At 38.7% G+C, this 27,037-nt stretch overlaps 1 protein-coding gene across 1 annotated transcript in view; it reads left to right on the forward strand.

Annotated features, from left to right (window-relative positions):
- The window catches only part of GRIN2A (glutamate ionotropic receptor NMDA type subunit 2A), a 379,959-nt gene that overhangs the window by 8,664 nt on the left and 344,258 nt on the right, over positions 1-27,037 (forward strand). The window lies entirely within an intron of this gene.

The raw sequence follows: 27,037 nt of genomic DNA on the forward strand, positions 1-27,037 counted from the left end.
GAGAATATAAACATATGTGATGGAAACCTAGCATATCATATATAGTACATAAAACAATTCAGCACACCCCAGACACAGTCCAGAACCTCCACCATTTACAGATCTCAAAATGCTCCTTAATACATTGTCAGCAGACTTGGAGGAAGGAGCAGGAATAGGAAGAGGAGAGTATGTTGGGTGCTAAGGAGACTTATTGGCTCATTTGGGAGTTCTCTTTTTTCCTTGAGATGGCTTAACATTCTGAGACAGTTGACAAGCATTATTAGTAACATACATAATATAATGATTTTTTTTTATTAATTTTTTTTCTACCTCTGCTGCACAGTTACCAATATATTTAGGACTGATCCTGATAAAAAGATGGATAGTTTACTGGTAACCCTATATGACTTGTTTAGTGTTGGGAACTGCTCTCTGAAAGTTACTTTTCTAGCATGTAAAACATTTATAATTTGCCATAGAAAAGACATGTATCAGTGTTTTTTCTGAATTCTTTTAAGACTTTTTGTTCATTTATTTATTTTTAATAATTTTTACAAAATTACACTTTATGCAATATAGAAAGAAACAAGAAAAATAAGGACCTGTTTAATGGGTATGCCATAAGACAGTGTTCCCCAGCTTCAGTCCTCAAGGCCTACCAACAGGTCATGTTTTAAGGATATCCCATAGAAAGAACACGTGTGGCAATACATGATGCATTGATATTACCTGTGAAATGCTAAGGAAATCCTCAAAACATGACTTGGTGGTCCTTGAGAACTGGAGTTGGGGAACACTGCCATAAGGTGAATATGCAGTTTTAGGCCAGGTTCATACAATGGGAGACACCGGCCATTCTGTGACCCGCCATAAAGATACCGGATTAACTTAATTTGTGGTGAATTGGGAATGCGGGCACGTCCGTGTGCGCCTGCATCCCAATTACCTATAGCACACTTGACGGAGCCACACTTTCTACTGAGTAAGCTTTCAGTGTTACGTGGCCGCTATTCAATGAATAACGCTCCCCAAAAAACTGACATGTCAGTTTTCGTGTGGTCGCTAGGGATCCTGGCCTGAATATATTGTATGTGTATACACTTCAGGAGGGATTCCATTGACTGCAGTGCACAATAAATTTTCTATTAATCATGGCCGTTGTTACAAATCGGCAACAACGGCCGTGATTAATAGAAAATCTAGCTTTTGTGAACATAGTCTTTATAAACAAAACAAACAAACATAAAATCTTAAAGGAGAATTCCTGCAAAATGTAAAACTCATCGGGAGGTAAGGAGTTGCGGAACATAATAAAGAAAGTATACTTACCCTTCTCCATGCCTATACAGCTTTGCCTTGCTGATATCTCCTCACCACCAGCCTCCAGCAGCTCCTTCTGCTGCAATGTCACGTACCCCGCCGATGGATTGTCTGCCCAGCCAATCTGTGACTGGGGCAGGACACAGCTGCAGTCACTGAGTGGCTGAATGGGCAATCCATCAGCTGGGCTGTAATATTGCTGCAGCCGAAGCCGGGTACATTACATACCCAGATGCCAGTCGTACATGGCATCAGCAGCTGCCAAAGAGACTGGAGACCTGTGCTATGGAGGCACGGGAACGGATAAGTATACTTTCTTATTTACGTTCTTGCAATCCTCCTTGCTTTCCAGTGATTTTTACATTTCATGGGACTTCCTCTTTAACCCTTCCACTACTTATTAACTGTTTTATGCCCTGGAGAATGCCCTGTAAGTTCTTTCTAGTCTGACACAGTGTTCTCTGCTGCTATGTCGGTCAGAAACTGTCCAGAGTAAAGCAAAACCAAAGCACAAGCCTTCATTTCCCTCTTCTGGATGCTCCTGTTATGGACAGAGCTCCATGTGGAAAGAACTACATTTCCACAGGGGCTTATAGTAAAGTACTTGAAGTTCTGAATCTTTTAAATACGGTAGAATTAATTTACAAATCTATATACCCTTCTGGCACCAGTTAAGTGAAAAATATTTTTTTTCTCCAGAGAATCCCTTTAAGCAAAAATTATCAGTAGGTATTATTTCTAGTACAGTCTCTAGCAGACATCTGGCTCATGTATAAAGAAAGAAACTGTGTGTCACACACATTCCCCGTGGTCTGCTCCATATCATAGACTTGTAGGACGTGTGTGTCCATCTGTAAAGAACCATATTCTTACATAGTAAGCAGGCTACAGGCTCCATAATACAGATCAGTATACATTTATGATGTCCTTAAGCAGCTTTTATGTCACATTCATATAGCCTATTGCTTTGACATCTGATGGGTATGTATCCGATGCATCTATTTTTTCTGGATCAACACAGTAAAAAAATGGGATAATTGAAAACAAAATGCATTCAGTTTTGTCAGTGCTATATATAAAGTGTTCCTTATACAACTATACCATTAATAGTACAAATGTAACATGCAACAATGAGGTAGCACAATTACTTGATAGGATAGCAATACCAATAAAGAAGTCTACAGTGACATTTATGACCAATTCCCTTAGTGACTGAGGTATAGCTTGGCTAGTGGAAGAATCTCATTATTCCCTGGTAAACATTGTCTCTTTTCCTCTTCTTGGTGGCATTATAATCCCATCATTATCCAGTAGTCTGGCATTGTGAGAATAAGACTGGGGTCAGGCTTTTGATAGAATCCTTCCATGGTGTTATAATTATGCAGATGGATGATTTTTGGCAGGGTTCCTTCTTATTGTAAGAAATGTGCTAATTGTTGTAAGTGATCAATAGAAAATAGAAGCCTTCAATGCCATTTTTTAGATGAGGCGCAGCTAGGATTTTCTATATTTGTGATGGTAATTACAAGCTTTGATTGCAGCCTCGCATAATAACACAGTCTATAAGACAACAGACACGCTAAATACAGTATAAGCCCATTGTAAGGAGTATGTAAAAACTAAAGTGCTTCACTTTCAGTTTTTCTTATTAGAATTAACTTTTTTTCTGTTTTGATGAGCACAATTACCTTAGTCCTGCCATATCTGTAATGTTTGCTTAATATCGCCTTCAATTCTCATTCAGGCAATAACAGAGGAAGCACAATGATTTCTTGTAAAAATGAAGATTTATTGCATTGTTCATGCAGGTTGTAGTAATTACAAAGTATCTCACAGTTATCAGCATCCATGTGTTCCTCAGCTCTTTACATAAGACTCGCTCCATAGCTTGCAGTGGGGAATTCTGATGTGGGGGCACATGGATGCGCCCGCATCAGAACTCTGCAGGGCTAAAGATCATCCGGCTGGCACTGCAGTACCGGCCGGGATGATCTTTTTAGAGACCGGCCATTCCGTGTCCCGGCCGGGTCACGGAACGGCTGGTCTCTTACGTTGTGTGAACATAGCCTAGGGCTATGTTCACACAATGTCAAAAATATTGAAAAGGAGGCTGATTTTATATTTAAAAAAAACGTCAGTTTTTGCCGCGATTTACTGACTGCAATTGTAATGCATTGAAGTCAATAAGAAGACAGACGTCCAGTGCACACAGAGTGCATTTTTTCCAAAAACAGCAAAGAAAGGGATTTTGTTAAAGAAACATAAATATACAGATCTTACACAGCACTTATTCATTTAGCACTAGTACTTTTATATATTAAAACTCTAATGGCGAGAGCTCAGGTATCAGGGATATTTTTCAATTTTATATTTATTATAAATTCATCAAAAGGAATAGTATGAGTGACTTCTTATGTCTTCAAAGTAATTTTATATAGGTTCTCATAGGGTCTAGGAGCTATGGCAGAACAAATAAATCTTCAACTGCATAGATCATTGTTACATATTTCATTTCAGAGTAGCAAGTTAAGGTGTAGTTCCTTCAGTGACTCTCCAACTTCTCTAAGTTATAACCCAGAACACCAACTTTAGGTTTTAGGTCAAGTGTACATCCATATCTTGTGTTTATTATATCAATCACTTTAACCAAGTATTCTAATTCATGACGGCTCACAATGTGACGTAAATCCTTGTCTCTCACAACTGGAATTTTATATTGTGCACTGAGACAGAGTTCCTTTACATGTACATCAGGTATAACTGCGATAGTTTGTGGAAGGTTTGGAGGAGAGTTACCTATTTATTTTCTGTTATAGGTCCCACATCTGATTCCCAGTTTACCCTTAGATTATTAGGGGTTTTCCTATGATGAGCCCCTAACGTCTTCAAGTATTTAAAGGGGTTATCCAGCGCTACAAAAACATGGCCACTTTTCCCCCAACTGTTGTCTCCAGTTCAGGTGTGGTTTGCAATTAAGCTCCATTTACTTCAATGGATCTGGGTTTCAAAGCCCCATCCAAACTGGAGACAACAGTAGGGGGAAAGTGGCCATGTTTTTGTAGCGCTGGATAACCCCTTTAAGTTAGGTATGAGAACTTGTTTGCAGTTTATGATCGGGCCGTGTAATAGGACTTCTAGACTGTCTACTCTAAAGGTAGCCAGCCACCTTCATCAACTGTTGGCCAACAGTTATCTCTGAACATTACTCATTACACATTAAATTTGGCACTGCAGAACATTCCTGTGTACTCTATGGGAAGGGGAAAGATGCAGCCAGCCTGCTCAGGTGCCGGCTTATCTCTCTGAGAATAAAGGGGTCAGGCAGGGATATTCCATTATTGCCGAACCCCCTATCTCCACTGACATCATCAGTTGGTGGACTGTCGAGAGAGCTCCATATACTTTATACTGATGACCAAACCTGACCCAAGCAGCAGGTTCGGCCAAGTATACAGAATATAGAGTCCTTAAGATTATGCCAGATTCTTACAATTATTTTTTTTTGTAAAGTCTTGGCTATTGTGTATAACAGAGATTTTAGGGTGAATTTAGAGTATGTTGGGGCATAGACATCCTTTTACTTAGGTTAGTTCTAAGTATTATTGTGTTAGGCAGTTCACATCAAGTTTTTATCTAAATGTATATAGTAAGAGTGCAATATAGAGAGATATGTAATGAGAAATGGATGGATGAGTGTAGGAATCAGGGGCGGATTAACTTTACCATAGGCCCCGGGCTGTTCACCAAGCCTGGGCCCCCCCACCCCACTGTAACTATGGAAGCACTAGCCTGGCGTTCATAGTACAGGATAGATAATGTCATGATGTCCTGATTTGTGCAAAATTGCCATAAAAAAACAGTGATTTTTTGCAAATCATGGCAGAAGTGTGGCCAGGAGACAGTACACCATTGAAAGTATAAGTCTTTTTGGGTGGTCATGGGCCCCCCAGGAGCTCAGGGCCCCTGGCTGCCGCCCAAAACGCCCCTATTATAATCCACTACTGGTAGGAATATCTGATGTGTTACTGAGAAGCACAAAAGAAGGCTTGCTCCAGCTTATGGACTTCTCCATCTATTACTTCTTTGTAAGACTTACATGCTATGTATTTTGTTATTATTACCCTGTAGTAAAGGAACTGTCTCATATGGACAATCCCTGTCTATATGCACTGCTGCTCAAGCCACAGCAGACTTAGGCTTCCATGTTTTTTTCCATTTCCTTGGTAGGGCACAATATAATACATGTAAAGAATTACTATTTCGTAACAAAGATTGTTACCCTAACTAATTGCTATCACACACGTCTTGACATAAACAAGTTATCAGAAAATATCATGACAAATTACAGTCAGTCTTGGGATTGATGGAAACCAGGAAAAGCTATTATTTTTTACAAGTTAACTGTACTTTGTTAGAGAAATAAATACCTACTTCCAGAAGAAGTAATGATTTTACTTCACGTCTTGTTGGCTAAGTCTTGTTTAAATATTAGCCCACTGCATAAAAGTAATAGCACATCAGTTAAGCATATTGATTCAATTGATCTTCAATACTACATGTGTCAACATTTTGGACTAACTGTAATCTATAGCATGTTCTACTGAACACTAAGGAGTCTTTGGGGAGTACAGGTCATATAAACCATAACAGTGATGCATAAAAAAGGCTTACAGACACTTTATAATTACAACATTTATAATGTCAATTACATTTAAGAAAGAACTAATGTGTTTTAGTCAACTTTTTGGTGTGTACTTTAGTTTAGTTTATGATATAATATCCAGCTATTCTGTTTAAATGCAAAAAATAAAAAAATAAAAAAAATAATATTACCGTAAATGTTGCCTTCAAATATAGTACATAAATAACACTTAGGACACTTCACACTTCTATGGCCATTTTTACCAGTAAGCCTTTCAGGAGGCTTCAGTAAGCCTCCATATCAGTAAGCCTTTCAAGAGGCTTCAGGAATTCATCAGTGTTTCCTGACCGTAAAAACAGAGGAACAAACATACTCACCGGCTCCACGGTTGCAACAGCGTTCCCGACCAGCTTCTTACTCTGTCTTCCAGATTTAAGAGTGTTTGATTGATGCCACTAGTGGGCCACAACACTGGGGGGTCAGAGCGGCTTCTTGTGGCCGGAGAAATAATGCTACCTCTGGCCAAAAGGGTGGTTGACAGGGCCTACAATATTCTGGACAGTTTCCGGAAGTGCATACAGTATTCTGGACAGTTTCCGGATACGCAACTGGACCTGTCTGGAATTCTAGATGCCTTCATACAGTTCCAGAGGGCAGGTCCTTCTTTTCTAAAGTATGAAGGGGGCTTTAAAGTGTACCTGCAATTCTCAAAACTTTTGGCATGACCTAGGAACGTGTTAAAAGTTTAAATCAGTGGGAGCCCTCTCTAGTGCCTCTCTCTCCTAACTCTTTGTCTTTTTGAGTGAGATGGCCCCATAGACTTACATTATGCGTCTCTCTCAATCATGTGCTGCAGAGTCGAGGGAGAATGCACTGATCATAGACTTCTTCCAGCTCCTTGTTCTGATCAAAACTTTTGAAATGCTGTTAAGATATATCAAAAATGTTCTTAAAATGACAATGCCTATATAAAAAGATGGTTCTCCAGCCTATTTGTGGCCACTGGAGATGGTTGGGAAACAAAGAACTGTAGACATTGGTTGTGTTTTTTTTACATGTAAATGTACCTTACATAAAACACAAATTACTTATTAATATATAGTTAATTTCACATTTTTTATTGTATTAGTGCCTTTATTGTAGTACTGTCTACTATATATGCGTCCTCAGTGGCTAATGCAATCATTGTCGATAATAGGGAATACATGGTAATGTGAGTATATGTAGAATGGGCTTCAAATATCCTGAAATTTTTTGTAGCATATGACACATGAGACACCTGTCTCTGACAGCCTGCGGAGTATAATGACTATTATCCGTAATATGACTCTACTGTCATTCATAGGAAAATAATAGTAAATTTGCATTTCAAAGGTCCGTTTCATCTCGAGGTTTGTAAATCCTATTAACTGTTTAATGAACCCAGACCACTGCCAGGTAAAACGATGACTCCTGCACTAATTTTATATGAATGGATCCTTTCTGTATAAAAATACTTTACTAGTTGTTTCTATATTTTCAATCCTTTATTGAGGGAATATGTTTGTAATATATGTATAAAGAATTAGCATATTGCTGTTTCATATACAATTTACAAAAAAAAAAAAAAAAAGAGCCATATACACCGACATACATAGATGAAGAGGGAACATTAAAATGTAGGTCCTTGTCAAGTGCTTCTTGACCCTCCTTAAGACCCCATTACAAGTTTTATTTTTTATTTTTTTTATACTTCCTGTTTTATAACAATGTAACACCTATTACAATGGAAAAATACTAAACCAGCATTGACCCCATTCCCCAGGGCTTATGATATGTGTGTCCTTTTCTGTTCTACAGCATAATCAGGAAAGCATTAATAGAGTACTTTGATGTATGATTTTAATAAAATATGTAATTAGTGCATAGTTACCCATAGCTGTAGTTATTCCTTGCTATGTGAAAATACCTGGAATCTTTTCCTTCATTTGGGGTATGTGATGTCATTGTGTAAAATTACATATGCTTTTGTGCGTCATTGGGGTCACCATCTCAGATACTCAGCCACTGGAACCTCCTGTGTGATGAAACTGCATGGCCTGTTCCGAAGAAGTTCTAAACAGAATAGTTATTAATGGGGATTATACACATATAATAGAGAAGATGATAGTGCAGCCTCCTGGAATATTTACTAATGGTCTTTTAGCTTATTTTGGAGAATATAAATGTGAGGATAAGTACACTGTCCTTCCCAAGTAGGCAACAATGGTACGGGCTATCATTGCCCATGGGAGAATGTGCTGATGCATCATGAATTGATAGCAGATCTGAGATGGTGGCTGATCAGAGGTCACATGACCCAGAAAGCAGAGATTATACCGACTACTGATGTGATGCTGGCTCATGCATCATAGGAATGATCATTATAGGAAAGCAGAGAGGAAGAGAAAACAGGATGGAATGTTAAATGGGCACTTTCAAAATCTTAATCAAAAGGGCATGTGAAATAAAGCATGTTTGCAACATTAATTATTATTTTTTGTTATCATGCTGTAAAACAAAGCTATACTTACTTGTATCCAGTTCGCGGTTTTGTCTATCTGCAATACCTATAATATAGTACGGTGAATGTGCTGGTCAATCTGGGTTTAATGCAGAAAGTCATTAAACTGCTACTACAGTTATTACAAACTATAACCAAAAAAGAACAAATACTGATTTCACGTAGCAAAATAATCTTTAATAAATACACATTTAAAACAATTCATATATATTTATAAAAAAGAGAGATGACCAAACATTAAAAAAGAGAACGGCGGCTGTCCTGGAGGTGTTTCTATTATAACCACATCACATATGCTGGGATCCCTTGACCTACCCCGACGAAGGCAACGAAACGTGCGTCGGGGTGGTGGCGTCCTGGAGGATATATACAATAATACACTGTGAAAGGTAATTGACTGGCTGGATCCCTGGATATGATGGGGTGATAATATTTAAGTGAAGGGTGGATAAGAGACTAACTAACTAGCTGTAGGTCTGTTTATAAATTAAATGCACTAGCACTTTATTTTGCAATACAAGTAACATAATACCCTACTGTAGGAGATTTCAGAATTTATCCCCCTGGTTTGTGATGCAAGTTGTAGGTCAAGGGATCCCAGCATATGTGATGTGGTTATAATAGAAACACCTCCAGGACAGCCGCCGTTCTCTTTTTTAATGTTTGGTCATCTCTCTTTTTTATAAATATATATGAATTGTTTTAAAAGTGTATTTAGTAAAGATTATTTTGCTACGTGAAATCAGTATTTGTTCTTTTTTGGTTATTACTTGTATCCAGGTCCAGTCTCCTGAAGGCCGCTTTTTGGTCTTGTACTGGTTGACCATATGAAGGGGAGGCGCGCTCACAGAGAGAAGTCATGTGATTGATGGACACATTGAGCTGTGACTCTCTGTACTGGCCAGGACTTCCTTTGGTCTCTTTTAACCAGCACAAAACTAATAAGCTGCCTTCAGGAGACTGGACCTGGATACAAGTAAGTATAAGCTTTGTTTTAACGCATGATAAAAATAAAAAAATAAATAAAATAATTAATGTAAATGGCAAACTTTCTTTATTTCACATCTACTGTTGATTTAGATTTTAAAAATTAAAATGACAGAGACATTTTCAAGTCAAGATGGAAGAAGTTTAGCGTGTGATAGACAATCAGGTGTGTGTGTAGGGGGGTGCAGTGATGGGAGAACATATTTATTCTTGACTGCTTCTTTGAAAATCTAAATCATGTCTATTTATGTCTTTCACTTGTAATATGTTCATATGGATTATTTTGATCATTTAGAAAGTTTTTTCTTGAGAAAATATAATGCATATGACTAACACTGTGTTAAATTGCTTACTAATCAACCGTATTATTAAACATTATACTTTTTGAACAAATGTCCAATTGTTATATTAGCCAAATGGTATGTTCCGCTTTCCCTCTGCATCTTCAGATGCCATTATTACATGGCTTTTTCATCCATTTGCAATCAATATATGTTGGTAGAATATTTAATATGACTTTGATTTTAATCGTAGATCTTTCAGAGCACAGAGAAAATGGCTTGCAGCCATCAGACTGTCACATTTGCATTATGTTTAGATTTGTACACTGGGAGCTGGTGAAATCAGTAAAAAAATCAATTGTCTTCACTAAACTTTCCATATGTTTTATTTAAATGTTGCTGTGTAAGCATGTAATAATTAATTTCTGGGGTGATGACACATAATCATGAGAAATCCCACCAAATGAACCCTCCAAATCTAGTTGTCCAGGGACCTCCTCATGGATATACTGTAGGTTTTACAAAACCCACAACTCCATTCATTTAATCTTCAGTTCAAAATACCTGTCGTCAGGGCCATATTGACAGCTGCTGCTGCCCTAGGCGCTAAACCTGACAACACCCCATCGGGGGGTGGTTTTGCCACATGCATTTATCTCCATGTAGAAACATTGTCTGAGACGTCTGCATATTGTCTGAGGGAATTCTCACCAAAGGATTAGTAGATTGGTAGGTAACAGCTCCAGACGTCACAATTAACACCGCCACACCAGACCTCAACAATACCGCCATACTGTGACTGGATAACACCGCTATACCAGACCTGACCAATACCGTCATACTGTGACTGGATAACACCGCCATACCAGACCTTAACAATACCACCATACTGTGACTGGATAACACCGCCACACCAGACCTGACCAATACCGTCATACTGTGACTGGATAACAACACCATACCAGATCTGACCAATACTGCCACACTGTGACTGGATAACACCACTATACCAGACCTGACCAATACCGCCATACTGTGACTGGATAACACCGCCACACCAGACCTGACCAATACCATCATACTGTGACGGGATAACACTGCCATACCAGGCCTGACCAATACCGGAATAATGTGACTGGGTAACACCACCATACCAGACCTGAACAATTCCACCATACCCCCCCCCCTCAAAAAGACACCAGCTTTACTGGCAAGTCTGAACTGGACTAAAAACGTGACTAAAAAAAAAAACAAAAAAAAAAGTTATTACCTTCCCCCTGCTCCCTTGTGTTGCCCCTCTTCAAGGTGCTGCCCTAGGTACCAGACCACAGGTGCCTACTAGTAGTTACGGCCCTGCCTGTCGTTATAACGTTATGTCATTTCAAAATTTAAATCAACAGTAGATGTGATGTAAAACAAGTTTGGAATATACATTGATTATTTTTGTTGTTGATATCATGCTGTAAAACAAAGCTGAACTTACCAGAAATCCAGGTCCAGTCTCCTGAAGGCAGATTTTGCTGGTTGAAAAAAACAGACTAAACACAGGAATTCTGGCCAGTAGAGAGAGTTACAGCTCAATATGTCCATCAATCACGTGACTGCCTTCTCTGTGAGCACTCAGATGACCTGGGATTCACAGGACTTCCTGTGTTCTCACTCTTTGAGAAAAAAAAGAGTCAGAAAACAGGAAGTGCCATGTTTTCCATGATAGCTATAAAAAAAAAAATAATGAATGTAAATTTCAAACTTGCTTTATATTACATCTACTGTTGATTTAGATTGCAAGTTATAACGACAGTGACACTTTAAAAGCTGCAGATACAGCTGCCATACACAATCTGCCCATCAAAGAAAGCGTCAAATGACTTTAAAGTAGCCCATAATATTTGCTTTAAACAGGACCTGTGTAGCCAACCCCCAAAAATGAGGTGTTACCATCATAGCTTAGGTTGTCCTTATTACACACCTCTTTAGAATGTCTTGATACACCCTTCCATTTTAGAGCTATGTCTGTTTTTAATTTGTCTGTCAATTTAGTTAAAAGACAGAGGGGCATGAACTTTATTTGAATCTGTACACAGGACCTTTTGAGCTCCAGAGTCGGTCGCTGTGCTCTTGACAACTTTTATTGCAGTTGTTTTTTTTCCCATCTCCAGATTGGTGCCTCTACGCAACCCTGTCTCTGAGCTCTGCAGGCAATTCTTTCCACACATTCCTTGCTTTTTGTTCTGATATGCATTGTCATCTATGAGACCTTATATAGACAGGACTATTGCTGCGTTTACACGGAACGATTATTGTTCGAATTTTCCCAGTAACGATCGCATTTGAGCGATAATCGTTCCGTGTAAGCACAGCAAACGATCAAGCGAAAAATCGTTCATTTTGATCTTTCAACATGTTCTCAAATCGTCGTTCATCGTTCGCTAAAAATTCGCAGATCACAGTCTTTCAAAGATTCACCCTTCGTAAAAGATAGGCTTAAACGATCTTAAAAACGATCGCATTAACGATGTTTCTTACGAATTTCCTTATGATTTTTCTAACAATTTATTCGTCTAAATACTGATCGTTATAAAAACCAAATTGTTGCTTCAAAATCGTTAAACGATCGATTGGGCGAATTATCGCTTCGTGTAATGGTGCGTTTACACAGGCAGATTTATCTGACAGATTTTTGAAGCTAAAGCCAGGCACAGACTATAAACCTGGAACGGGTCATAGAGAAAAGACTGAGATTTCTCCTCTTTTCAAATCCATTCGTGGCTTTTCCTTTCAAAATCTGTCAGATAAATCTGCCTGTGTAAACGCACCATTACTGCAGCATATGTCTTTCCAATCACCTTACTTTACCATGTGTGACTCCAATTAAGGTGAACAAACATCTTAAACATGATCTAAAACAATTGGAGGTTACCGGAAGTAATTTCAGATGTCATAGCACTGGTCTGAATACTTTTAGTAAAAGTAAATATTGAAAATATTTCTAAAATTCTCTTTTCATATGGAGTATTGCTTACAGATTACTAGGGGAAAACCTGACCAATGTTTTAGGACAAGGCTGAATGGTTTGAAGACCTTCCAGGTAGGGATGGTCCGAACCCTCCGAGGTTTGAGTTCGTATGAACCCGAACGCTCGGCATCAGATTCCCACTGCCTGCCCGCTCCGTGGAGCCGGTGGATACAGCGGGAGGACCGCCTGGAAAACTGGGATACAGCCTATGGCTATGGCTGTATCCCAGTTTTCTAGGTGGTCCTCCCGCTGGATCCGCCCGCTGCACGGAGTGGGCAGACAGCGGGAATCATTACCGAGAGTTCGGGTTCCTACGAACCCGAACCGAACTTGGTACGGACCATCCATACTTCCAAGTACATGGTAATTTTATCTCTTAGTGAACCACTAGCACATCTTGTAAACATGAGATGGAATTCATTTTTTTCAGAGTGAATGAAAGTTTAGCGTACGGGTTTGGAAGGGGTTGGTGGGAATTAGTAATTTGGTAAAAGGAGAAAGACTTTTCTCTGTATAATATATGTCTCTTAAATGCACTGTAATAATTTAAAGCACATTATGAGTGCACTATGCTGGTACAGCTCATGCTTTCCTAGTATTTCAACCATAGGATCTCTGAATGAAAGAAGTATCCAAAAATTCTATTCATAAGTTTGAAGAATCCCCCCTCCCCCCCAAAAAAGTAAAGATTCCATAACACAGAAATGTATATAAGGGTCATACTTGTAAGTTATACAAATCCATGATATACACTTATTACAGTAAATGCTTATAAAATGCTTTTTTCCCTGCACTTACTACTGCATTAAGGCTTCACTTCCTGGATAAAATGGTGATGTCACGACCCGACTCCCAGAGTTGTGTGGGCTGTGGCTGCTGGAGAGGATGATGGCAGAGGGATGCTCAGTGTCCCTCCAGTGCCCTGTGTCCCTCAGTGTTCCTTTGCCATCCTCTCCAGCAGCCACAGCCCGCACAGCTCTGGGAGTCGGGTCGTGACATCACCATTTTATCCAGGAAGTGACATCACCATGTTATCCAGGAAGTGAAGCCTTGATGCAGTAGTAAGTGTAGGGAAAAAGCACTTTATGTGCATTTCCCGTAATAAGTGTATTTTGGGGATTTTTATAACTTTTGAGGGGCAATACAATACTTTTAAAAAAATATTTTAATGAAAGTTAAACAAATCTATATGTTTCCTGCACATTAAAGCAAATGTGAATCTTATTTGTAAGTAGGACAAAGCTTTGGTAATTACATATTCACTATTGGGAATGCTTGAGCCACTGATTAATTCATACGTGCCGTAGAGAGTAAGGGTGGGATGTTTGCGGATCATGTTCCTGAGACATATCACACTAATCTCTGGAAATTTTAGAAGTCATTATTTTATATATCTTTGCAGAAAGACATTGTTAACCCAGTAGGAATTCTTGCAAAACATATTGACTTACCATGCATCAACTACTGCATTAATATTTCCTACATCTGTTATATGATACCGTCGCAAGCTGTCAAAATATTTTACATTGTTTGTAATGCTTCTTAATGACCCCGAGAACCTTTCCCATATTGTGCGTGAATACTGCAGGGGACTTGTGCAGCAATCAGGTAGACAATTAGTGGGAGCTGGGAGCAGTTGGGGAGGAAATTAATGTACTTTAGAGATAGGAAGCAGAACACAGCTGTGTCGAGACCTTTCTAGACTCTTCCTTATTCCAGCTTCCTTATCTTCCTTATTGTAAGCATTTTTTTCCCATTTCAATACAGTTTTCAAAAAGTACAATATGTATCTTCATATAAAGGAGTCTCATATGCACTACTAGATTTAATTACAATAAATCCTACATTGTAATATTTTTTTTTTTTTTTTTTACCCCTGGACCGTGATTTGATCTATATTCTATCTCGGGTAAGAGGCAATGGAAGAATAACTGATATTGTGTTTCTAGTACTTTCACAGGATCTTGATTACAATGCTGGTTTTTCAAGACTTAAATTGTGATCTGCTGAATTTTTAAGTCCTTCTAAATAAACATCTCAAATCTTGTCACTAGTTGGCTACATTTGGGCCATTAAATTGAAGCCTTTGCCGGAGTCATCCCATCCCACTTTGACTTTGACAACTTCATGTATACTGGGTATATATATATATATATATATATATATATATATATATATATAGTAAAATTAAGATGTGAATTTGACCTCTGTTCTGCTTTTGTAACATTCTTGGTTCTAGAGGGATAAATGCAATGTTTCCAATTTCAGCTTGAACTTCAATCACCCATGATGTCAAGGCACGACACCGCGTGACTAACAAACTTGCTTCTATTCATGATAGTGAAGACACACAATCTTGTTGCATTGTGTTTTGTTCTGATTGACCATTTGCAGTAAATAGTTCTGAAATGCTGCTGATATCCTGCCTTTTTAATACCAGTTTTTGCTATTTAGCACATAGGCACATAGGACGTAATTGCTAGAACTGACAAGTGTAATAACTATGCAAAGTATTACCTGCAAATCTGAAGTATTTACTGCAACTGCACCGCAATGTGACCCAATCGTGTGTTCTCCCTTACAATATATGAAGAAAATTTGATTTGTTTTATGATGTGAAACAGTTGCAAAATTATAATAGCAATTGTGTTGTAAAAAAAAAAAACATTGTAAAAAATAAAATAAAAAACTAAGCATGAAAACTAATTTGGTAGTCTTTTTGGTTCCACTCTATGCATAAATAAGGAAACTCGGCGTGTAAATGAGAGTAAAGGTGCAAGCTCAGCACATGAAATATGGAGCAATTCATTCTGAGCTTAAAATAATACTGTATATTCTCTGTATAAGTAACAAAAACCTATTCCACGTTACCCAAGGCTGTGTTTAAACATAAATGAGGTTATACAAAAGCTTGATGATAGATTCCCTTTAAATGTGAGTTTCACATATTCAGATAGCTGGAAAATACAATACGACAATCCTCTCCCATGTTGTCACATTACATTATGGAGATAGCCATTTTTTTACTGTTTGGGTTTGCATGTCACAAACTGCTTTCTTAATCTATTATCTGTGCCTCCATTAATTCATTTTTTTCCTGGCAAATCCCCAGAGAAACTGTGTTATGGTTTGCGGTGTATTTCAGCGTACCAGCCAAACATCACACCTGTATACTGCTTCCCTCTGCAATCACACACAGTAATAAGGGAAAAAAAATGAAAGCCACATATTGTATCTGTCAAACACACTATCATTTTGCTATAGCTCTTGACCATTAAAAGCACTTGAGAAGTTGCTCATTCTAATTTGAACTGACAGTTTAATAGTTTGCATTTTCTTGTTTAGCTACCTTCTTGACCAATCTCTCACAAACAGCCAACCTCACTTTAGAAGCTTTTTATTTTTTTATGGCTTTTTACTGAAATTATTTGAAGGTTTAGTTGAAAAAAAAAAAAAAAACTGCTCTTGTGCAAAACACAACGAAAAGAGGCCTATCCTAACCTGTCTAGGTATCATACTATTTAATGGAGACAACCACATGCAAGTTAAGGCTAGGTTCACACTATGTAAACATGATGTCTGTTTTTTTTTTTTTTATAATAAAGTCCGTCATTGAGCAAATGACATCTGTTACTTAATAACTTAATAATGGACGTTATTTGCGCAATGATGGCCGTTGTTGTAAAAGACACCAGATGTTATAAAAGTATTCCGAATGTGAGACCACATCTGGAAAACTGTGTCCAATTCTGGTGATCTCGACTAAAAAAGTATAGTGATAAAATAGGACAGGTCCAAAGACGGGCTACAAAAATGGTGGAGGGTCTCAGGCATAAAAACATATTAGGAAAGACTTTAGGATTTGAATCTGTGTAGTCTGGAGGAAAGAAAAGAAAGGGGGAATGTGATCGAAACCTTTACAGGGGTTGGCCACTTTATAGTAAAATAGTTCAGTATACAGTATTAGTAAGTGTAGTCACTGTATATACTGACAGTAGCTCCCTGTGTACCTCTTAGAGCTAAAATCAGACTTCCCTCCTCCAGGCTGGGCTGTCCTGCTCTGTGGTGAGTCTGTCCATAAGATGGCTGACATGGAGGAGCATGTGACTATGCCCCGCCCCTCAGTTTCACCATAGACATATACAGGCTCAGTGGTGGACACTGGGGGGCGGGACATGGTCACAATAGGTCTGGAGCTATTTTGTACAGATTTTGGACTTTTATCAGCTCTGGAGAACTAATTTTATAGCTTAGGATCTTTGTAAATACCAGGTGGTTTGCGCTCTGTAACTTTTTGCAGATATACGTTGGGTGCAAAGTAGAGATGAGCGAGTACTACTATAGTACAATATTCGAAATACTCGATTTTGATTGAGTATTCGATCAATACCCCTGTAAAAACTTGATTCCCCTCCCACCTTCCCTGGTGGTTTTTTTAAACCAATAACTTGGTGGGGGGGGGGGGGGGTGGCGGGGACAGGCACTAGGAGCACACAGGAAGTAAAAAAAATCACCTACATTCATTGGCTGGCTAAACCATGTGACCTTCATATTAATTGAATAGTGGATTTGACATTCGTTTTAGATGAGACTTGGAGCTAGAGAGGGAGACAGTGTGTAGCAGGGACAGTAAGGCATTAGGTGATTTTAAGCAGGAGAGGCCCCCAAAAGCTGTTGTTAGGGCTAAAGTTATAGAAGAAACACATTTATCTAAAGATATACAGCTATTTAACCGGCTAGCAGCACATAGGTCATATAGGTGTGTTCCGACAGGCAGTGTTTTCACTGTGAGGAATAGGCTGCAGTGTATCTGTCTGTATAGAGTATACGGCTGTATACTCCTTGTAGGCCAAAGCAAAAAATTTGCTGTGCGCCACATAATAAAGTTGAACGCCTGTTGCCTGCTGTAGGGCATTCTTATTTTACATCAGAGAGGGTATACGGCTGTATACTCCTTGTGTGCCATGAGACCCACACTCTCTTATGTGTAATAAGGGCATATGGAAGTGGCAGATGACTTTGAAAATTTAAAGAGGACGTGTCTGACCGCATCACACACACAATAACAGTTAGCGATGAGTGCTGTGTGATTTCCCCCTTGCCTATGCCATCTGTGGTTGTCATAGGTAATGTGATTTAAAGGGGTGCTTAAAAATATTTCTTTGACTTAAAATGTGGTTTTCTGTCCATACTACTGCAAAGGAAAGAAGGTTTACATAGAGGTTATATTGTGTTTGGAGTGTATAGGCTGTGATAGTGGGGTAATGCTGTGACTTTGGTGTGTTAGATGCAGCCAGGCATGCTTCCCCTGCTGTCCCATATTAGAAAAGAAAATGTATAGCAGCGCTCATCCAATAGTTAATGAAAGAACTCACCCGGTGAATGTGGGTATTGTGTCACAAAGACCCACATCACTTAAGGCCAGGGAGGTAAAAAGGTAACTTGTCCAACCGGACATCCACAAGTGGAGGCGCTGATCCAATGCGCGAGCGTAGAGCACTACACCGGTGTATAGAAACAAAAACAGAAACAGGAAAGAGGGACCGCGCTCAAGAAGACCAAATTACTATTATGGATTTAGGGACCACTTACTTCACTTGGGGGATAGATAACCAGTATCTTATCCCCCTCTAAGAAAGCCCGTGGAAGATATATCCAGAATCTGTGTAGTGATGCAGCCAAAGGTCATATGAACAACTGTTTAATGGACGACGCGTTTCAGTGGCATAGCGGCCACCTTTCTCAAGTCACAGGTTAACAAAAGCCTTTTGTTAACCTGTGACTTGAGAAAGGTGGCCGCTATGCCACTGAAACGCGTCGTCCATTAAACAGTTGTTCATATGACCTTTGGCTGCATCACTACACAGATTCTGGATATATCTTCCACTGGCTTTCTTGGAGGGGGATAAGATACTAGTTATCTATCCCCCAAGTGAAGTAAGCGGTCCCTAAATCCATAATAGTAATTTGGTCTTCTTGAGCACGGTCCCTCTTTCCTGTTTCTGTTTTTGCTGCTGTCCCATATGCATTCCAGAGGTGTTGGCATCATTTCCTGAGGTGTTATTGTGGACTTGGTGACCTCCAAGTGGTCAAATTTTGTTTTCCAAGTGTCAAGAATTTTTCTCCCATACATTTTAATGGGATTCAATATTCGATCAATTAGTTGAATATCGGGGTCTACTCGACTCGATTTTCGAAATTCGAATATTTCACTACTCGCTCATTTCTAAAGCATAACTCCTCCATAACTAAGTGATAACTCCTCATGTTAAGGACAGTGTCATGCTCTGGAGCTTCAGTTTAATTGAGCCATATAAAAGGAGCTTGAGACTGTACCGTATACGAGGTATAGACTTCACTTTCTAGGAGGCAGAACAACAAGACAACATTTGTAAAGACTTTGAGCCAGTAGAGACTTTGGAGCTCAGGGGATAAGATAATTCTAAATTAAATAAAGAACTTTAATACAGGCTATACAGTAGCTCAGTAGTTATTAAATGACTTTTCTGTATATTGTATCTAGATTATACCTAATTTATGTACTCTTAAAATTCTTTTCAACATGAACCTATGCCGTAAAGGTGTTCTGCCATAGTAGACTTTAATGATCTGTCAATCAGATATGTAATTATAATGATCAGTGTGGATCTGGAAGCTTGGTCCTCCATCATTGTCAAGAGCAGGCAGTTACTAGTGCCAATTTTCATGGATAATTTAGCACATATACATAGTCATCTTTCCATTGAAGTCAATTACAGTTGTGGAAACCTGGAAAAAACCTATAAGAGGCCTTGTAAACTACTAGAGGTATTCATATCCTAAGTCAGCATGAAATGACTTGTGCTTTTATAAGCCAGGTATGTAAATAGTCTTATCTTTTTTGTATACCATTATGTTCAGTCCATTTAGTGCAGCGTTCTTGGAATGACAATTGCATCAAGTTATGCCATGGTCAGGCGAGAAATATTGGTCCAATAACATACAAATACTTACAGGCTGCATACATTTACTTTTCTGTCTTCTGAAAAAGATTGCAGAATGAATGGACCTAATCAAAGAACCTAAGAGACTGAGATGACTACACCAAGGGTTGCATATGGGACCCGTGCCGGATGCAGGCGGCAATCAAGTACACTAAGGCTCCTTTAAGAGTCCTTGTACATACAGTAGTTACTTTAATGTGTAAAAAACTTTTTGTATATCACTCACCCATGCACAAACCTGTTGAAAGTATGTGTGGGAGCTTTAACCTGATGGTTAATGCACCAGTTGATGGACTCAAGCAGACACCTATCAGAAGTTGTGTTTCTAATTGTGACACTTGCCTTTAATTGTACTGTATATCATGCATTTAAATAGAGTGGATTGTTAACTGTGGTATGCTTGTAGATGGCGGTGTGACACTACAGAAACGTCACATATACCTTAGGATTGCTGTGCTGCACCTGCATTTTTTTGGAATAAACTACACCTTTGATTTTCCCTCACAACTGAAGGGCTGTTGGAGATCCCTTTGTCTGTATGTGGGAAGCCCAAGGTCAAGGCTGGACCCACTGGTACCCACCGATTTACATTTACGTTGAATACTTTATTGTGTGGATAGGGCAGTATGAACAATGGATAGACAGATGAATTGTGCATCTTTTACTTCCATCACTGTTGACTGTACATCCCTATTATGAGGGGAGATTGACCAACAATGGTTTTTAAACCTACTTAACAGATGTGATCAGGTGACAAAGAAATGGTTTGCTCTATTGTTGGCCAATCACTTGGCCTATTACCCAGGGCAATATTTTTCCAATAATTATCCTAGGAAAATGATTTCGGAATGTGTCTTATACAGGGCTGCCATCTTTGCCCAACAGAATCGGGTGGTCAGATCTCTCTTGACCCTTTTTATAATAAACCTTATCCCTTTTCCCTTTATAAGTATTGCATCTAATACTCAACATACTTTTGAAGAATAGAAAATATTGTTACACTAATTTACAGAGTGTAAGAAAATTTAAGAACATATAGAGAGTATATGTGCTTTTACAGTCTTATTAACTAACATGTGAAATGATAGCAAAGTTTATATCTCAGAATAACCTCTTTGGTATGTCCAACAACAAAAATGTATGGTAGATACACAAAAATACCTTTTACTTATACTTGGATTGCCCCATTATTCCCCATTTTACAACAAAGTCCTTTCTATTACGAATGGGCCTTTCACCATTTTTTTCTGTTGAAAAATTCAAACCTTCAAAAGTTCTTACCACCATTTTCTAGAGTCATAGAACAGTCTTTATGGTATAAATGCCCTAGGATATAGCACCGTCAGAGAACTGATTTGTTTCTTGTTGTTTAAAAAAAAAAAAAAATAAATAAGACCACAAACAAGTATCTGGACCTGTCTCTAAAATCCATCAAGTGGCAATGCTTTTCAAGGACTTCTCTATTCCTGTATAGATTTCCATAGAAGATGTATTGTGGGGATTTTATTTCCTCGAATTCAGTACTTTTTAGGAGGACTTAATAGGTTAATCCAAGGATCAAAACGTGTAAACAATATTTTAGTTGTTAATATAATGGAAAGATTTAATAGAAGATAGAAAAAGTGGGTGATTTATATTTCACTGCTCCAGGATAGAGGCGTTCACGCTATATACATAGAGTTGATGATATCAGATGTCTGGGAACATTATCAGTAAAACCTCATTTCGTCTTCATGCTGTTTCAAATGATCTTGGTGTGAAGCTGGTTATTAAGTGTCACCTCTCTGGAAGAGTTTATATGATCTTTCTTTGGCTCGTTCACTCAGAAGCTGCAAATAAATAATAATTTAACAATATACATTGATGTCTAGGACTACATTATTGAGAAGGAGTACGACATACTGTGGCTTCTGAATATTTATTGCGCAGCTGAGGAAAGCTAGAACATAGCTCCCATTACCCACCATTACCATGATAGGGGAAACACAAGGTGGCAGGGGCTCTATGAGGGATATAAAACTTAAAACTTGTGAGTGTGTGTGTGTGTGTGTGGGGGGGGGGGTGGGGGTGGCAAAGGGGGAGTGGGTCCAAGACAGAAAATAATATACTGATCCCATTACAATATACAGCAATTTTTTTTTATGATTATTTGTGTGACCCCTGAGAGCTGTACCATAAGAATTACCCTGATGGCACCCATGGCTAGTAATATCAGTGCTATATATAGCCATTATAACTAATGATAAGAGAACATGTTTGTAGTGTAAATGTTTGCTCTAATGAATCTAAATGTTCGTGTTTGTCTATCACAAACAATTTGATGATTGGAATGGTTAGAACGTTCATTTTTTAACATATTCGAACATGCGATAATTTATCTTGCAATGTACAGTACACAACTGCATAATTTCTGCTTTGCATCTGATAATCTGTTTGCATGTGCGTAGACCGAAACATAAGCTTCTACTGTACATTCGTTATTTGTTCGGAAATGTTCGGTGAACACGAAACGATCATGATTTTTTTTTTTTATGTTCGTGTTCAGGATCCGAAATGAACATCGGGATGTTCACTCATCGCTAATTATAACTTGTTTTTGACTCAATTTTCTTAGATTAGAGCGACTCGCCAAAGTACCAGAGATTCCTCTAGTAGGCTCAGGATCTAAAGAAGTAATTCTAAAGTAATAATTCTATTAAAAAATAACAAATTCAATTAGATATCCTGTATGTAATCATTTGACTTAAAATATTCACCTTTACTGGGCCCAATATTATTCTGATCCAGAAAAAGTTTTATGAAAATAAAGGTTAGACTCTATTTCCACTGGTGATATTCGTTTCCATATCTGACAGCAATGCTAATATTGCCATCAAATACAGAGGGGAGAAAAAGGAAACTTGGCAAAATGTTATAGTCATTGTGGTCCATCATGATTCATTGGCATCATAAGCAGGAGCAATATTACTAATGTATATTTATAGAAAAATTTTACAAATCTCCAATGTATTTTGCATTTCTTCACCACACCATATTTATGAACTCTGTAAGCAGTCATAATCCAAAAATAAGGAGCAAACAAACCCAATCTTTTTGTATTCCAGAGCATTTGCTTTTTTTTTTTATTAACCCCTTCCCGTCAGCAATCTTTATATATACGTTCCTACTGCACATACCCTGTGCAGTAGGAATGTATATATAAGTTCCTGACTACAGGGGCTTCAGATGTGTGCGGGACTGATGCAGTGAGAGCGGTCCCGCACACATCAGTGTGTCCAGGGCCGGAGGTAATGAGAGGCAGCTGCGATCCCGCAGCTGCGTCTCATTAACCTCTTTAAGGTATTCAGTGACAGATCAAGCATCTGTCACTGAGTCATCGGGACCCCAGCAGCCATGATGCGAGGGTAAGCTTCTTACCTCGGTCCTGTTGGATCGGCGATCCATGTATAGAGTCTGCTCTCAGGCAGGCTCTTTACATAGATCGCCAATAACACTGATCTATGCTATGCTATGGCATAGCATAGATCAGTATATGCAGTCTAATGATTGAAGCTTTTACAGTGAAACCAAGTGTAAAAAAAGTGCAATAAAAAAAGTATTAAAAACCCCTTATAAACCCTTCTCCCAATAAAAGTTTAAAATACCCCCTTGCCCATTATAAAAAAAAAATATATATATATATAAAAAAAAAAATGAATACACATATTACATATCGTAGCGTGTGGAATTGTCTATTAAAATATAACATTATTGTTCCAGCATGGTGAACGGCGTAAATGGAAAAAAAGAAAAAAACACACCAGAATTAATGATTTTATTAAATTATATTTCAGAAATAAATGAATTAAAAGTGATCAAAATCTTTCTGCTACACCAATATGATAATAATAAAAATTAGAGGTCATGGTGCAAAAAATGACACCCAAACCAGCCCTGTAGGTGGAAAAATATAAGCGCTATGGTTTTTAGAAGGCGAGGAGGAACATTGCATTAATTTGACCAGGACTTTTGTGCATCAAAGGGCTCTGTCTTGAAGGGGTTAAACAAAAACAACCACTTCAATTTCAGCACATTAGAACCAATTATTGATAGCAGTGGCAATCTAGAAGTAAATAATAATAATAAAACTTTAAAAATGAAAAACCTATGACCCAAATTTATAAAAGGATGTAAAATATAGACTGGTGTGAACTGTCCACTGTAACTAATCACAGCTTAGCTTTCATTTTACCAGAGCTGCAAGCTGAGCTGTGATTGGTTGTTGTGGGCAGTTTACACTAGTCTATATTTTACATCCTTCGATAAATCTCCCCTAAGTATATAAAAAAAAATAAAAAAAAAAACTTTATAACATGACTCAGGTTTCTAATGATATTACTAAGGCAGGATTTACACATAGTGGTTGTAATAAACTAGCTCTACCAGTTTAAAGGAGATAACAAAGATGTTACGCTTACCTCCTCATGCTTCCCTAGTGTCCTCCTGCCTTATCGCTGACCCCGCCCCTCGCACTGACAACAGCTGCTGCCAAACCCATCTCTGCAGTGACAGCCATTTCAGTCAATCACTAACTGATACGGAATAGCACCACTGCCAGTGATTGGCTGAGCGGGCTGTTAGTGCAGAAATACATTCATTTTTAGAAATGTCGCAGTGGCTGTGGTCAGCGAGGGACCCAGTGACACGGCAGGAGGACACAGGGGGAACATGGAGAGGTAAGCAAAGCTTCTTTTTTATTTTCTATATATCGACACTGGAGTTCCCCTTTAAAGCAAGGGTTGCTGCACAAATATTGCAACTAATGTCTGTGCAGCCCTGCCCGCATGATTATTGAGCCGCTTAATAGTCTAGAAGATCGGTGCTCACTTACCCCGTCGAGCCCTTACCGCAGACAAGGCATACATTAGCATCAAGCAGCTTTGGTAATACAGAAGTGATGCTGATAAGCTACATGCCTTCTCTTTCTTTCTAAAAGACTCCTGGCTTGTCAGTCCTAAGCACCTTAATGACCACTCATGCTACTCTAGTCATTTGGCTGGTCTGAGCCGGGCAGTTACAATATCTATGACATGGATCACATGTCTTATTGATGGATACATTACTTTTATTCCATTATGCAGTCACTATGATAAGCTGTACTGCACCATCAGGAGAAAATTGGACGCATATTCAGCCATGATCTACATACAGCCCAAAAGATCAAAATACATTAAATCTCCTTTATAAGAAAAAAAAAAAAGTGAAGCAACATATTATCCATGATAAAACCAGTGCTAATACTCCTTTCTATGTAACGCTTGCTTGGCTTGCAAAGTCTGCTATATTTCACCTCTATTCCACTGGCTATGCCAGAGACAATAGGGTTCTTTCATATCTCTTACAATCCCAAGTGTGAAATGAGATGGTGGCAGGCAGAAATGAATGAACTAATATGTGAAATGAGGAAATTAATATTGCTGCATGGTTTGTCTGAAAGCTAATAGCTGTCTGCTGGACTGGCTAATGATATTTTATCTATTCCTCCTGCTTTGATGACTTCAAAGTGATAAAATGTTCCAATGAGCCGGTATGGAAATATGTTTATTAGCTGGTTAGAAGATCCAAGATTATTACAAGATGATTAGGAAAATCCTGAAAACAGTGCGAGAAGCATGGCACACAGCACTGCAGAAATATTGTCATAGCACTGCAGTAGCCTCATCATAGGGCTGGTTACATCTGCAGAGCAGGCAGACCATATCACTAGACGTGTCATGTATAGACAATTCAACACTAATAGGTGTATGAGGGATATTACACACAGTATAATCGGTGCACTGTGTACTTCAAGGTCTCAAGTCTACACTTTCTGTCCCTATAAATACCGTTTTGTATAAGCAATAAAGTGTTTTCATAGTACAGTTTAGTGTATGTTAAAAGTTTTGTTTACAAACCCTTAACCCTTACTGCTGCAGCCTAATCTGGCCCCCCCCCCCCCCATGTTTTAGGAGATATATCTACATTTTTCACCAATGTATATATTTTTTAAAAATAAGACTTGTTAACTAGTGATGAGCGAACATGCTCGTCCGAGCTTGGTACTCGTTCGTGTATTAGGGTACTCGATGGTACTTGTTACTCAGACGAGCACCTCGCGGTACTCGAGAAAATCTCATCATCCATTTCCTGTAAGTTAAGGCGCTATTTCTCAGCCAATAAACATGCAGGAGACTCTTTGGTGCATCCTGCGATCACGTGGGACCCATACATAGCAGCGATTGGTTGGCCAGATCAAATGACCCTGCCATATAAAAACGCGACCGGTAGTGCTCGCTTCAGACGTATGCTGGAAGAGATTAGGGACAGAGCTGCTGCTTGTCAGGGAGAGTGTTTAGGAGGGAATTAGCGTTCCAGTAGGCGGAGAATACTAGCAAAACAACCAAACAGCCCTTGTAAGGGCTTCAAATTGTTTTTAAATTGTATTAATACAGACTGCTGGCTGGGACTTGCAGTGCAGCTACCACGATTTTAGCAGCACACAGTAGTGATCGGCTGCTGGCAGAAAGGGGACATTAGGTGTTGCACACAGACCCCTAAGAAGTGCTCAGTACTATTTATTGGGACCTCTTGTATATTTTCTGATTTCTGTATTTCTTACACAAGGCATATCTAAGTTGGCTACTGCTTCCACAGTGTAAAGGGGGTGTCACAGAGTGTGTATGGGTGCAGCCATCACCAGATTGTATCTCACAGCCCCCCAAAAGCTATTGGGACCACTAGTATATTTCCAGATTTCTGTCTTTCTTACTCAAGCCATATTTAAGTTCACTACTGCTTGCAGAGTGTAAAGGGGATGTCACAGAGTATATAGGTGCAGCCACCAACAGATTGTATACCACAGCCTCCCAAAAACTATTGGGACCACTAGTATATTTCCAGATTTCTGTATTTCTTACTTAAGCCATATTCAAGTTCACTACTGCTTGCAGAGTGTAAATAGGGTGTCACAGAGTGTATTGGTGCAGCCACCACTAGATTGTATCTAGATTTTGTATCTAGATTTTGTAGTAGCCTTTTTGAAGGTAGGATTGACCAGGTCTTTTTAATAGGCAGGCTACCGCACTTGCCCTCTCTTAGAGACTCTTTAAAGGATTAAAAGTGTTTTCGTTCGATCTAATCAAATTCCCGGGCCTCTTAAAAAGACTGTATTGTTATTCTCCGTCCCTACCTCCAAAGATATGCCTCTCACGCACAACTGCATGAGGGGGTGAGGCTAAATCTAGCCATAATCCAGCTATTTTTATT

This window comes from Dendropsophus ebraccatus, chromosome 9 (genome assembly GCF_027789765.1).
Source record: "Dendropsophus ebraccatus isolate aDenEbr1 chromosome 9, aDenEbr1.pat, whole genome shotgun sequence".
In the NCBI taxonomy this organism is placed as follows: Eukaryota; Metazoa; Chordata; class Amphibia; order Anura; family Hylidae; genus Dendropsophus; species Dendropsophus ebraccatus.